This window comes from Acanthopagrus latus, chromosome 18 (assembly GCF_904848185.1).
Source record: "Acanthopagrus latus isolate v.2019 chromosome 18, fAcaLat1.1, whole genome shotgun sequence".
In the NCBI taxonomy this organism is placed as follows: Eukaryota; Metazoa; Chordata; class Actinopteri; order Spariformes; family Sparidae; genus Acanthopagrus; species Acanthopagrus latus.
Window position 1 is genome coordinate 6,827,279 of NC_051056.1, and position 15,465 is coordinate 6,842,743.

The 15,465-nt window shown below is 38.9% G+C and overlaps 1 protein-coding gene and 1 long non-coding RNA gene across 3 annotated transcripts in view; one reads left to right on the forward strand and one right to left on the reverse strand.

Moving 5' to 3' along the window:
• Window positions 1–15,465, reverse strand: part of LOC119007296 (storkhead-box protein 2-like) — a 61,786-nt gene that overhangs the window by 45,256 nt on the left and 1,065 nt on the right. The gene's annotated exons all lie outside the window — the stretch shown is intronic.
• LOC119007297 lies at window positions 5,490–15,155 on the forward strand. Its single transcript, XR_005071088.1, has 3 exons — window positions 5,490–5,601; window positions 14,012–14,068; window positions 15,119–15,155. It is a non-coding gene; the product is annotated as an uncharacterized LOC119007297 (long non-coding RNA).

Sequence of the window (15,465 nt, forward strand, 5' to 3'; positions counted from 1 at the left end):
TTCCTTACTATCACAACATTTTCTTTTTCCCTCTGCCAAACCTTACACACGCATTGTGGCTGTTTCTGTAAATCCATGTCTGAAAATAAATTAAGGTACATAAAGTCACCCTTGTGTGAATGACCAAAAGCAATCACTACCAGATAGATGAGGCCAACAAAGTTACATAGGCAAGATTAGTATCAGTTAAATTGCGCTGTGAAAATGTTTTTAAAAATTGTCATCAATTTTATTCTACTGCCTGTTACGATAAGTTGCCATATCTGCTAACTATTCATGTTTTGTTGCCTGAAAAGGTACAACAGAGACTACATCAGTTCTTGGCCTGTTAAATTATTTTCTAAATAAATAAAAATAAAGCATAAAAAATTATTTAAAAACATTTAGATTCATGGGATCTTGTACAATCCTATAGCGGTACTATAATCCTAATTTTTGCATTTCTCTGTGCATGTGCTCAAGGCTTCACTCACTACCTATTTTTTCACTCTATTGGGCGAAAATCTGAGCTGAACATTTGAGAATCCTAAAGAATGTGACATGTGTTCACCTAAAAAATGTTTCAGTGGAATCATATTACTTAAGAGGTGTTTTAACCCAAACAGAAATGCTTCACTGGCAAAAGTTAATTATAACCACTAGTTTTCATTGTCTAGGTACCAAACTTTGATTATTTGTGTTATGAATACAGTTCTTTTTTTAATGCATTCTTCAGCCTTCCCTTCAACCAGAGCAAGGACCTAAACTGTTTTATTTCTTTTCTCTCAGATTTGTGAGTTACCAAAAGTGTTTGCTGATTAAATAAAAGACTGATGGCAGCTAATTATCAGTGGCACTCGCTGAACAGACCTTTCTTATTCTTGAACACATAATGACCTTAATTGATCTGTTTTGAACATAATGTAAATTTCTTCTGAAAGACCAATGAGACAAACCAAGAAGCAATTATTCTTATAACAGTTTTCTCTGTTTATGTCAGAAAATACATGCATTGTACTCTTCAGGCAGTGAGCAGGAATCCGTTGTTATTCTTTTTTTGTAAATGTCTTGACAGGATTGAGTCACTATAGTAGACACAGCTGTGGCAGTTTATTTTCAGTGTGTGTTACGCTGTCGTATATGATCTGTTGTGACCTTGAGTTATTTTTTTTATTTGAGGATGATTGTCATTTTGTTGTTCTGTTCACACCCCTTGCCCCTTGCCGTTACATCAGCAGATTCCATTTCATAGCAACTCAAGCATCTCAGCTGAAAAAACATGGTGCCTCCAAAGTGCTCACAAGAGCTTCCAGCATAGGGCGGTACTCTGAACCAAGATTAGAGAGTTAGCAAGGTATGTTGAGCCTAAAGCCACAGTTTTGTGTGTCACAAAGAAAGCTCTCTTTTAACCTACCTCGATAACTTATGCTGCAAACCACATCCATGTCTTTTACCCATGTGCAAAGTGCAATGCTGTGATGTTACTCCATTGGCCGTGATAAAAAGTATAAAATCCTTTCCCAGTGGATAAATGATCATCAAAGTCAAAGAGTAGAAAATAAAAATTCCCATAATCATGGTAGGAAGAAGGGGGTGTCCAAATGAGGAATTTGTCTGCATTTCCTAAAATTCTATAATATTTATAAATGAAAATGTGTAAATTTAGAGCCAAGTTCAGCACTGCCAACTTTTCAGTTTAATTTGGGACAAGATTTGATGCAAGTGAAGGTGACACATGATAAAAGCATGAAACTTGACTCAACTCAGAGCTGCACTGTTTGGAGCCCTGAACCTTGTCAGAAATGGAGCCATAGCAAAAATGGTATGTGGTAGCCATTTTTTACTTTCTGCCATGACTGAATTATGTATTTCCCATCATATCTCCTGAACCAAACATGGTAACACAATAAAAGGTTATGTCTGCCCCTATGTTTTGATGGTCAAGGATACAATGACACCATATACAACATCATATATTATTTAGATGGTTACTAGTGAATTCAGTTACATTGGGAGAAAGCAACTACAGACCTTCTTGTGATGTGAACACACCAACTATGATTCCCATTAACATGTTGACCCTTGAGTACTTAGTAATTATTTACTAGACTGTAACACTGACTACTCATTACGCTATCACATTTATGAAATCTGTTCACAGACAGACAGATGTGCCATACCTGGCATAGTATACCCACTCCTGCTGTCATGTAATCACAGTATCCTAGAACCTTACACATACATTTATATTTATATATATATATATATATATTTCATGTCTGTATGTTGCATAGAACTTGTTGATTAACCCTGATAATTCAGTGACTATGAATTTAAGGAACTATTCAATACGAACTACTTAACTGAAAGCAACTATAAAGAATTGTTTTTATTGTTGTTGATTCTGTCCCATGTAGGCAAATTGTGTTTTAGCACCCCCCACTCACATCATACAGATCTTGGTTCTGGCTAGAAGCAATTCATATTTTTTAAACCCAGCTGTCTATAGAATGCGTTGCAATAAACTAATGTATCGATTTGTGGCTATGAAGGACTAACAGAAATGTATCCAAAATATGATAAGGGTTACTGCAACTGGTTCAGCTTTACAGGTACTCCAACTATGCCAAACCTTGAGCCTGTGGCATTGCTCTCTTCTCTACCTCCTTTAAGGTACCTACCTCTATCCTGGTGCTGTGTTGGGTGCAGGTCTCTTTAATAGGCAACCCCTCCCTCACTGTCATTGGAGGGCTCAACAGTAGAACCACTGGCCTGATACAACCACCACCTGTCCTCAACTCAATGATGTTAATGATATAACGATATCAAAACAAATTAAACTCTGTTTTAACTTACCATTAATATTTGTTACATGTAAGTCTGCGGCCAACAGATTTGGTTGCTCAGTAATAGTAATTTTGTTGAGAAAGTTGGAAAGAAGAGGAGAGATGGGAGCTAACCTGTCATGGACCTAAAGCTGTTTGTCTACCAAACACCGGGATAATGTCTGGTCACAGGAAAATAAAGTTGATGAGGAGCTCTATGTTATGTCAGGCACAAAGTGTCGCTTATTTAGTAGACCAAATATTGTCATTCAATTATTATATTCATTGTATACACAATTTATTATACTATAAAGACTTGGCGTTATGGTTACGAAACTGTTTTATAACTTCTAAATTTACATTTTTGAGGCTATTACAAGGTTTATTACGCATGTCTCAATGAGCAGCTCTGGCTTCTACACCCATGAAGAAACAACCAGGCCTGCAGAGCTGGAAGATGCTGCGGTATCAAGTACTGGACCGAGTGACAGTGACAAGAAAGTCTACAGTGGCTGAAGATTTTACTTATTTGTAATGTGTGAAACGTGTGCCCTGTGAAAATCATATGGCTGTTTAATTAATTTCTCTGAAGTCCATTTTTCCACAATGTGATGATACATAATCACATGATAACTGTTCATTACTTTCTACCTGAAAAAGGGCAGATGGCAATGTGACTTAGGCCTATGTATTATGAGTACTGACATCATCTGAGTGATACACTATATTACCAAAAGTATTCGCTCACCCATTCAAATGATCAGAATCAGGTGTTCTAATCACTTGGCCTGGCCCCAGGTGTATAAATTCAAGCACTCAGGCATGCAGACTGTGAAACAAGACATTTGTGAAAGAATGGGCCGCTCTCAGGAGCTCAGTGAATTCCAGCGTGGAACTGTCATAGGATGCCACTTGTGCAACAAATCCAGTCGTGAAATTTCCTCGCTCCTAAATATTCCACAGTCAACTGTCAGCTCTATTATAACAAAATGGAAGCGTTTGGGAACAACAGCAACTCAGCCACGAAGTGGTAGGCCACGTAAAGTGACGGAGAGGGGTCAGCGGATGCTGAAGTGCATAGTGCAAAGAGGTCGCCGACTTTCTGCACAGTCAATTGCTAGAGAGCTACAAACTTCATGTGACCTTCAGATTAGCCCAAGTACAGTACGCAGAGAGCTTCATGGAATGGGTTTCCATGGCCGAGCAGCTGCAGCCAAGCCACACATCACCAAGTGCAATGCAAGGCGTCGGATGCAATGGTGTAAAGCACGCCGTCACTGGCCTCTAGAGCAGTGGAGACGCGTTCTCTGGAGTGATGAATCACGCTTTTCCATCTGGCAATCTGATGGACGAGTCTGGGTTTGGAGGTTGCCAGGAGAACGGTACATTTCAGATTGCATTGTGCCAACTGTGAAATTTGGTGGAGGAGGAATTATGGTATGGGGTTGTTTTTCAGGAGCTGGGCTTGGCCCCTTAGTTCCAGTGAAAGGAACATTGAATGCTTCAGGATACCAAAACATTTTGGACAATTCCATGCTCCCAACCTTGTGGGAACAGTTTGGAGCGGGCCCCTTCCTCTTCCAACATGACTGTGCACCAGTGCACAAAGCAAGGTCCATAAAGACGTGGATGACAGAGTCTGGTGTGGATGAACTTGACTGGCCTGCACAGAGTCCTGACCTGAACCCGATAGAACACCTTTGGGATGAATTAGAGCGGAGACTGAGAGCCAGGCCTTCTCGACCAACATCAGTGTGTGACCTCACCAATGCGCTTTTGGAAGAATGGTCAAAAATTCCTATAAACACTCTCCTCAACCTTGTGGACAGTCTTCCCAGAAGAGTTGAAGCTGTAATAGCTGCAAAAGGTGGACCGACATCATATTGAATTCTATGAGTTAGGAATGGGATGGCACTTCAGTTCATAGAATGAGTAAAGGCAGGTGAGCGAATACTTTTGGTAATATAGTGTATAATGAATAACTCTTGTCTTAAAATGAAAGATCCTATTCATCATATCCTACCTGTACAGAGGATTTTACAAAAAAACATTCAAAATGCTGCAGTGTTCACACTGTATCTGATTCTGATCACATTACCGTTCACACTGTAAACACAGCACTGACATGTTCTAATAAAAACAATGTGTCTGAACTTAAGTAATTGCTCCATCACACATTGTTCTTTTAGGACCAGATTTCCAGTCCAGCCAACCCGAGTGATGAATAACCACCCTGCCCTTTATCAACAACTCAAAGGAAACAAGAATCTTATTAAAACACTGTCATCCTTAAAGTACCAGTGGCCAATCATTTTTAGCGACGGGGTATCACAATATATATTTCAGTACATTAATACATAGTATTAATTATTTCAGTCAATTTTAACAACTTGCAATAATGTATTTGCATTGAAACTAATTATTTAAATAATATAAATGGCATTAAGGGTGTCATGACTAGGACTTTTGGTGTGGCTGTTGTGTTTTTGTACTTTTTTTTTCTTTTTCTACTTTGTTTTCAGAGGTGCTCTGCAGAGGCTGGGCATGGCTTCCCTGATGTCTGGAGCTCCCTCCTCTCCCACACCTGACCTACTTGCATCTCTCTCACTCAATTTATGCCTGTATGTATTTTTGCTCATTCTCTGTTCTAACCATGGTTCTCCTCAACCTCTCCAGTGTTGCTTGACCTCTGAGCCCTAGCTCCGAAAGCCACCACCTCTGCCAACCCTGACTCCACCTTGGACCTTCCGTGCCTCATTCCACCAGCGTCACCTCTCAGGCCACAGCCTCCATCCTGGTAAGCCCAGCTAGCACAGCAGCTGACCCACAGCATCTCCTTCACCTGTGTTACACCTGTCTCCTCCTCCTGTGTCCCCACTGAGCTGCTGCCAACTCCGCTGTGACCCCTGAGACTCCACCTGCTACCACAGCCCAAACCTGTGACTACTACCTCTGCACTCCACTTGAGTTTGTTTATTAAGTTCCTTTCAACCTTTCCCCACTCTGGTTGCCTGATTTTGGCTCCTGCTACAAATACCTACAAATCGTCACAAAAGCTTTGAACTAGAACTTGAGGGCGGCAAATGCTGCCCCCTATTCAGCTGAAGCAGGTGGTTTGAAATTACAAATAGGTCCTATAATAATTACTACTAACAACATCCCTGCCACCCTTTACTGTCACCGGCATGCTTTCAGGAAAACAGCTCCACAGAAGATGCCATATTCAATAGGGATGGGTCGCTATCACCTTTTTCATGTCTGATACTGACAAGACAATATTGATTATCTGATGATACCTATATCACTGATACAGCATTTCCCCCTTTTTTAAATAGCAAAATTACAGATAATACATCTGTCTGGAAACACTTTGATAAACCTAGCCATTTAAAAACATGCTTATAATGTAGAACAATTAGTCTACCTCTCTAAAGGAAGAAATACATGGACAACCTCTTAAAATCAGTTTTGCAGCAGTGCTGCTACTTTTTATTTTCGTAAAAACAAAACTTTTAGCATTTTTCCACACAATACTATCGAAGAATAACCACTAACAAAGTGGCTTCTATAATTCATTTACAAACATGTTTCATTTACTAAAACTTCACAATAAAAGCCCCCCGTTATTTAGTCATAAAAAAGCTTTAATTATAAAGCAGCATTACAAGAACAGTTCTGATTACCAGCAGTGCCTGAAGCCTCAAAACAGTAAAACACAGCAAATGTCTGAAAGTACAAACAGGATGAGAGAAACTAGAGATTCAGTTAGAAGCTACAAAAGTGCTGAGAGCTGAAGACACTGACTTTTAAAAATGTCTGACTCACAGGTTTCCTGCACGGACATGAGTTCAGTATCAGTCAGAGGGGGAGACAGGGGCTCGTTGTGAATTGGCTGCAGTCATGAGTCGTCAGCCAGCCCAGCCTGACCTGGCCCTACTCTGGAGCAGGTCCATCGTCGGGACGGCTCAGCTTAACTCAGTAGAGTAAAACTGGTGATGGAAAAACAAATCGCTGCAGCTCAGTTTGACCCTTTTAGCAAGTTCCTGGTGTAGAAGTTTCCAGTGGAGCTGCTACCTGTCAAAACAGTTGTTCGGCATAAATTTCACTCAGCTGTTTTGCTTTTTTCGTCTGTTCACTTAAAGATGTTCCATACAGCTGACATGATGGGAGTCACACTCAAGCTCGGATCAATACCAATACTGAATATCGGATCAGCGCATCCCTTATATTTACTGCCCTCAACCTCACACACCTAGATCAGTTTTGCATTGTGTCATCTACTTCTCAATGTCAACTAAATTGAGGAGCTGATTATTGTTTATTTTAGAAAGAAGGACACAAAGACACATGTCTACACTGGCCAAGCTAAGGTGGCGCAGATGAACAGTTTTAGGTTCCTTGAAATTACCATCACTGAGATCGTATTTTGGACATCACATACCACCCTGGTTCCAAAAGCACAGAAAAAGAAAAGCCTCTATGTCCTAAATAAACTTCAGCCAAATTCAGACTTTAACAGAGTAGTAATAGAAATCATCCTGACTGGAGACATCACAAACTGGCATTGATTGCATGGCCAAGGACATGAAGACTCTGCAGCGGGTGATCTGCCCAGAACATCACTGGTACCATCTAATGCATATTAGTGGGGTGAGGTGTCTGCACAGAGCCTAAAGGATACTAAAAGACAACACCAGCCCGAGCCACAGTCTGTTCACCCAGCTGCCATCTGGAAAAACAAATACAAGATGGAGAATCATAAAGAACATAGAGAATCATTACAAAAATACAAAACAAATGTATGGAGTGGAGAGTGGAAAGATAAATTGAGGAGTCTCACAGCCTGGAGAACAAAGCTGCTCCGTAGTCTGGTGGCAACATATACCTCTGTATCTTTGCCAGACGGCAGCAGGGTGAACAGGCTGGGTTGGGTTTGTCTTTTAGTATCCTTTGGGCTCAGTGGAGACACCTCACTTCAGCCATGGCACTGATGCTCTCTAAATTTGTACTTGTACAGCTGCTATGATGACCTAATCTATCTATCTATAATAGCACCAATGATGTTCTGGGTAGGTTTGATCACCCCACTGCAGAGCTCTCTTGTTCTTGCTCAGCTCAGTTTCCACCTCCTGTTGTGTGCACTGGTTTAAGTCTTTCTTCTCTGGTGGGCCTGGTGTTTCTGTGGCAGCCTCTCTCAACAGTGAGGCTGCGCTCACTGAGTCTGTACATGGTTTGTTTTCAGTCTCAGTGGTCAGGTAAACTGCCACTGAGTGTTCTCAGTTTAGACCAAATAGCATTCCAATCTGTTCTGTCTTTTTGTTGACCATGTCCATACTTTGGTTAGTTCTAATGTTATTTCTGTCTGGGGATTCTGTTTGTGTTTGTGAAAAGAGCCTGAGAACCAGCTGGCTGAGGGGGATTGTCTTCATGATCTCTCTCTGTATGCAACAGCCTTTTTGTAGTATATGTCAGGGTCACTCTCTTTAAGATGATTATAAATGTCATTTTTGTTATGTGTAGGCATTGTCCTAACTCTGCTCTGCATGCATTATTTGCTGTTTTCTATTTGTTTTTGTTGTCTTCAAAGGAAAGGTGCAAGTGGACAGCAGAGTCTTGACCTGAGGAGCTGGCCCTCCTGCGTTGTGCTATTTGTTTATGGAGATGTTGTTTCGTCTCCACAATGTACTAATTTGTGCATTCCTGGCTGCACTGAACAGTGTAAACTACATTACTCTGTTTATGCCTGGTGCTTTGTCCTTAGGGTGGACAAGTTTCTGCCTCAGCGTGTTGGTAGGTTTGCAGTGAACTGGGATATGATGTTTATTGGAGAGCCTCCTGAGTTTCTCAGATGTTCCCGTGACATAGCAATGATGGTGTTGTTTCGTTTTCTCATCTCCTCCTCACTGTCTACTCTGGATCTTTTAGAGGTTTTGACAAAGGTTATGCATCTGTCTGTAGAAACCTTCAGTGTACTGAATCGAGGTGGCCGTCAGACAGAGGTCAAGTAAGGCACAAATGTGTTCTGGGGGGAATTGCTGTCAGTGCGTTGTCCTATATCAGGTGTTTATTCAGCATCTTGATCGCTTCATGAATGCATCTAAAAAGTGATGTCACATTGTAAGAAATCACTGTTTTCCACAAAGTTTCTATTGGGACACACAAAACATTTTTGAGGAGAGACTATGTACTGGCTTCTGTGTACAGCTGTGATTTTTTTCAGATCACAAGTTACTTCTCAGATCTCACTATTTGACACTCCTACCAAAGCCACAGGGTGGCACTTTAATATCACGCTACTTAGAGATAATAGATATTGTGAGCACTTCAAAATTACCTAAAACTACTTTAAAATCTTGTCGATTGTCAACTCAGTAGAGGATCCTTGAGTTCTATGGACTGCAATTAAAGGTTTTGTTAGGAATAAAACAATGTAATTTGCTTGTCATTGTAATCAAAAAAAGATGGACAAATTAAATAAACTTGAGAATAAGTTGCAAAAGCTAGAATACGGACAGCAGAGGGGAGAGTTTTATATCTAATTATCAAAAAAATATGTAAAAAATATTAATTCATTATTTTGTTAATTACTAATTTGAATTCAATTCAAATAATAATTATTAATTCATTATTTCATTACTTTATTTAAGTCGTTTGCCTGCTTGAGTTTTCAAAAATGTGAAAAATATTCTAACATCATGGCTATCAATTCAGAGCACAGGTATTTGTTAATTTCTTTTTCAGAAAATACAAAGTTGTCTAGTTATAACTGATAACAATTGATTTTGTTTCTGGGCCAGTTTTGATAGGGCTTATCTGATACGCCTATTAAAGTCACTTAGAGCGATTTCAGAGTCGAAAGAGGTCCCAAGATCAACTGTGCAAACAATTCTCTGTAAGGCAAGTCTGCAATGAATTAGAAGTTGCTGAAAGACAGGTGTCACTGTCCACAGTCACACGTGTTTTGCATTAAATGGGCTGAGAGGCTGCAGAGCTAGTAAGAAGCCCTTACTCTAGACATGGCACCTTAAAGCTCGATGGAAGTTTGCTGCTGATCACATGGACAAGTAAAAAAAAACCTTCTGGAGGAAAACTCTGTGGTCAGAGGCAACAAAAATTAAGATGTTTTGCCACAATGACCAATAGAGGCGAGAAGGCGAGGCCTTTAACCCCAAGAACACAATACCTACTGTCAAGTATGGTACTTGTAGTATTTTGCTGTGGGGCTGTATTGCTGCCAGTGGATCTGGTGCTTCAGAGAAAGTAAATGGAATAATGAAGTGGATTATCTCCAAATTCTGAAAACCTGAAATTATCTGCCATTTGGAATGGCCTTCCAAAGTCCTGACTTGAACCCCATTGAGAAAATGTGGACTGAGAGATTGATGCTTGTGGATGGCTTTCAGAAGCAACTAATTGAGATGAAAATGGCCAACGGACATTTCATCAAATAATATGTAGAAGACCTTTAATAAATGCATTATTGATCCAGCCTGCATGTTTTTGTGACAAAGCAGTATGTGCTCATGTCATCATAGAAAAATGAGAGCTGTAGAATTGTAACTCAAGACTGCCATGATACACATGGTCTTTACAGATGTGTACACTTTTAACCACTACTGTATGTTAACAGAAAATGAAATTCAGCCTGCATTCCATTTTCTGCTGAATATATGTTTGTAAACTAGTTGTAGGCTATATAATAAGGTTGGGCAATTGGACGAACATACATTGTTTATATACATGACAGGTTGTTTGTTGGAGCTGATATTTTGGTGCCCAAAAATAGGAATAAGCACCATTTCTTATTGTGATTAGAGGAAAATCTAGCAGGAGCAGAACTAACCAACATTAAGAAATGCCAGCACACCACCTGGGGAGTGGGGTTCTGTGTGCAGGCTGGAGCAAGTGGATGAGCAGTGCAGCTCTGCCACTGCGCAGAAGATTTGGGAATAAATTTAACCTATATGCATGTTCAAAAACTGTTGAACAGTTTTCCAGCAAGGGCACTTTGCACAATCGCCCTGGGGAGCGCAGGGATGAAGTTCTTCTCCAGTGAGGGCTGAGCATCTCTCAGTGAAAGCATAGCGTACTCAGCAGGATGGTGTATTCACAAATGCTCATGCAAACTGGTAGCATTAGAGTCCTTTGCCAGTATCATATGACCGACAAGCCAAAGGTCCCAACAAGCCAAAGGCTTTACATGTTTTATTTTTTTTTCAGATGTTTATATAAGAAATAATCCAATTGTTAACCAATAACTACATTAAGACATGGGATTTAAAAGTGTGTTCACACTTAAGATCACCTTTTTTTATTTCAAAATTATGCATTTATGCTTCTAATAAAATCAAACAGAAGAAAGGACAAAGACAAGTCATTTTTTGATCCCACTGAAATTGTGTAATGAACTACACATGTAATGTTTCAATTTAAAAGTTAACATTCCAAGTCACAGTTTTTCTTTAGGTAAGTAAAATATCTTCTGGTTTTGTGTGAAACTGCTCTATGAAATACATCGTCTCGCTCAACAAATGTCACCAACACCAACATGGCTGCCAACTCAGCATAGAAAAGGAACTGAAAAAGGTGAAAATCTAAATAAAACTGACCATATTTACAACTGCAGATATGTGAAAATGTAGTTTATTAGTTATGCATTAATATGTCACCCAGGCTGTCAAATTACATTACTACTTAAATTACACAACTCTGCTGAAAAATACAGAGGATGATTTCAAACGCTGGACCAGAATACCACTCACTCTCACCGGACGTATCCCAACAGTTAAAAAGGAAAACTTTTCTACTGAAAAAAACAAACAAAAAAATATAATCTTACTTTCAGCATTACAAATGCAAAATCATGGTGGCCTCAAATCACAAATGCTGTTCACTATTTTCCATGAAATCAATTACAATATGTATTCAAATGGACTCAAAAGTAAAAAAAAAAAAAAAAAACACAACCTATGTCTAGATTTAGAACAAAATCTGTGTAAATCCACTTGCAGAACTCACCGACCCACAACAATCAATCAAGAAACAGGAATACTACAAGAATATCACAGATACACTCTGATTTGGCACAATTCAGAATTCCAGCTACACAACACCCCCATTTACTTCTCATCATGGCAAAAAAAACACAACACACTAACCCAGAAGAATGGGGGCGGGAGAGACTAGTTCCTCCACTAGCAACAATTAAAATCCATAATCCAAAAACAAACCAACAACATACGACAACCCTCTCAGTTAAGTGAAGATATTGGGAAAATTATAAACTCAAAAGACCAATTTGGTCAGTCACTGAAAAAAACTCTCCACCATCTTCTCTGTGCCCATCACTTTGCTTTTCAGACTTGACATAAGTCACTATCCCAATCAAATACAGAAATCCTAGAAAACTAACCCTAACCCTAACCCTACTGTAATTCCTCAATCTCTGCATTTCTCTCATCTTCTCTCATCCACTTTCACTTATCAACATCCATCATTTTATATATATATATATATATATATATATATATATATATATAGATATAGATATAGATATAGATATATATGTGTGTGTAGAGAGAGAGAGAGATCTATATATATATATATATATATATAGATAGATAGATAGATAGATAGATATATAGAGATATATAGAGATATATAGAGATATATAGAGATAGATAGATACTGTATATATACATATATACACACACATACATACATACATACATACATACATACATACATACATACATACATACATACATACAAACAAACAATAATCATGGTCTATGTTTAATGGCTGATGTGTGTGTGTAAAATGTTATATACATATATACATACACACAATTTATTTTACTTATTTTTTTTTCTTTTTTTACTTATGTATTTTTTTCCTTTCCATGGCAATGGGATTTGGAGCTAGACAATGTTGGCCTAGAAGGGCGGGCTGGTTTTGGCCCTCTCCTGGCTTCTGGCCCTCCGATGCAGTGGGGACCTCTGGTGGGGGCAGCTTAATGTGACTGGCATGTTACCCCCCTCCTTACCTCTTATGATAATAGCAATAAATGAAAAAGCAAATAAACAAAAAGACACAAACACAAAAAAAACAGAAATAAAAGGCAAACACAACAAAGTCCCTCCTCCTCAGACTAAATGGTCTAAGAGTGGTCAAACATGGAGAGGACAAAAATTGGGCCAGCACACTCCTTAGGGCCTGGGAGCAGTCCAAAGCTCCAAAACAAACAGCCAAACAAACAAACAAACAAACAAACCATGAAGAGGGGATATCCTGGTTGTGCTGCTGGGGAGCTTGGGGTTTCTGGGGGTGGCCCTTGCTTGACTCTCCTGTGTAGCCATGTTCCTCATTGCCAGGTATGAATCATTTTATCATCATCATTAAAGCTGTTATTATACTATATTATTTTGCCTATAAGACTCATTGTCTCTTGTCAGCTTCGTGGTATTATTGATATTATTATTCAGACCAGATATCAAGCTTCCACGTAATTATTTAGTGAGTGGCAGAGAGACGGAGGGAGAGCAGTGAAAGGAAATGCAGCCAAACGGATATGCTGCGTTTTTAAGTAGCTCTAAAAAATAAAACGCAAAATGTGGCAGTCGGTCTTGATTCTGTGGTGCACCGCCACAAATTAGTCAATGAGTGTCCTTATTATTATTATTGTTGTTGTTGTTATTTTTACTTTTACTGTTGTTATTACGACTATTACCATTATATCATCAGTATAATCACCATTATCATTACTATACTATAGCAGTAAGACTGAATATGACTATAATCACCCCAGACATTATATATGTGTTTATGTGCATGCATGCATGCATGTGTGTGTGCACGCACATGTATGTGTGTGTATGCATATACACACACATATATATACATACATAAATACATACATGTTGTCGCATTGTGATTTAAAAAAACCCACACCACAGATCACAAAAAGATTGTGTCCCCTCATAAGGCAATTGTTGGTGCCTGTGACATGTTAAAGACGTGAGAAAATGCTGTAAAGTGCATTACTGTTAAGTATACATGTCCCATTTATTGTTTTCTAATTGAACCAACTCAGAAAAAACAAAGACACTGGGACAGATAAACTAGTGACAGCAGTGTCTTTGTCTGCGGCCATTGTTATTCTGTTTCTCTCAACTGCACTCTGTTAATTCGCATTTTCTTATCTTAGTTTCCTCTATATGACTACTCAGCTAACTTCATTTCAAGCTTCTAAGACTGATCACAGGTAAGCTATCAACATGTCGTGCAGAGGGAATCACCCTTTGCACAGCCATGTACAGTATGTCAGTGGTTACAGAAGACAGTTTTCTCTGATGGGTGCAATTAGTGGGAAAGAGTGGAGAGTACCTTGGTATGTTAATGGGCATCTCCTGCCTTGCGGTTACTCTGAGGGAACACACTACCTCAAATTAAAAAAAACATATGGTAACACTGCAACGCTGCAATTAAATTTAGTGAATCATTATTTTCTAAATTAGCAGCTACAGTTCAACCGTTTCACACTAAGTTTATTACATTTTCATGAAGTAGGCATAAACATTATGTACATTTTCAGCAATGAATATGAAGGCCAGCTAGTGTCAAACTCTGCACAGCATACATTATTCAACACATTCTGCTCAAATATTTAACTGTAAGGACATTTTTTTGACTGGAGGGGGACTCTAGTACAGTATTTGTGTACATGCTAGAGGTCAACCAATTTATCGGGCACCGATAGGCCCTTTTACAATGTTTTGTTAGCGGCTGAACTTGGCTCCCATACTTGCCAAAGGCAGCATAGCCTCCACCTACCACAAGGGGGAGTATGTCACCATTTTGCATGGAGTTCACGCTAAGTCGGTCCTCATCAATTGGAGCCCACTTCTGATGAAATTATCTGTGCACTATTGAGTGACAGACTTTAATTCATGTTAAGTTTTTCAGTGTAGACTAACCTTTAAATAGAGATATATTGATATCTATGGAATTTTCTACTCCATTAAATACCTTCCACATATTACTCTGTCAAAAGGGTTAAAAAAAAAAAAACAAAAAAAAAAAAACGGGCTAACATTAAATCTTCGCAGTCCTGGGTTAACATTAATCACTGGAACAGCTGATTTTACCAGAGGCTGATAATTGTGGCATTCAACTCAAATTAAAGAATTTAAATTAAGAAATAAAAAACATTTTAAATATGAATATAGATGACTTTGTTGTACATGTCCAGCTTTCACCAACAAAATATAATTTGCATTTTAATTATATGTATCTTGTTTTTTAATATCGGCAGATTTCCCATCTATCGGCTTCTTCCTTCTCCCTCCTACCTCTAGTAAGTGCACTATATTACATTGCTACAAACATGTTTTATTAAAAGAAAAGGCACATTTGAGTCATTTTAAGCCTTTTTTATGTCCCTGTCTAGTTAGAGGTTTACTTTGGGAGACTGAGAGGAGTAAGAGAAAATTACTTTGGACTGCTGTTAATTTTAGGACCACAAGTAGTGTTGTTCAGAACAAGTTAAGACATCACAGGGGCACAAATAAGACGTATGAAAGCACTATGACAAATTACCTAGAATATTAGAGACTGCCTAACACATTTTCGATCCACCTCAATGGCTGTCCGGCATTTATA